We start from the raw sequence: 201 nt of genomic DNA on the forward strand, positions 1-201 counted from the left end.
TGTGAAGAACCTTTTAAGCACCTTTATTTTTAAGAGTGTATATAAACAAAACAAAAAAACTAAAACCTTAGACAACATTGATTTTATTTAAAATAAAACCAAATTATAAGTAATATTTATATTATAGTGCGTGTTTGTGTATGTATATATATATATATATATATACAGTGGGTACGGAAAGTATTCAGACCCCCTTAAATT

The sequence above is a fragment of the Sinocyclocheilus anshuiensis genome, unplaced genomic scaffold, assembly GCF_001515605.1.
Source record: "Sinocyclocheilus anshuiensis isolate Anshui unplaced genomic scaffold, SAMN03320099.WGS_v1.1 scaffold544, whole genome shotgun sequence".
Classification (NCBI taxonomy): domain Eukaryota; kingdom Metazoa; phylum Chordata; class Actinopteri; order Cypriniformes; family Cyprinidae; genus Sinocyclocheilus; species Sinocyclocheilus anshuiensis.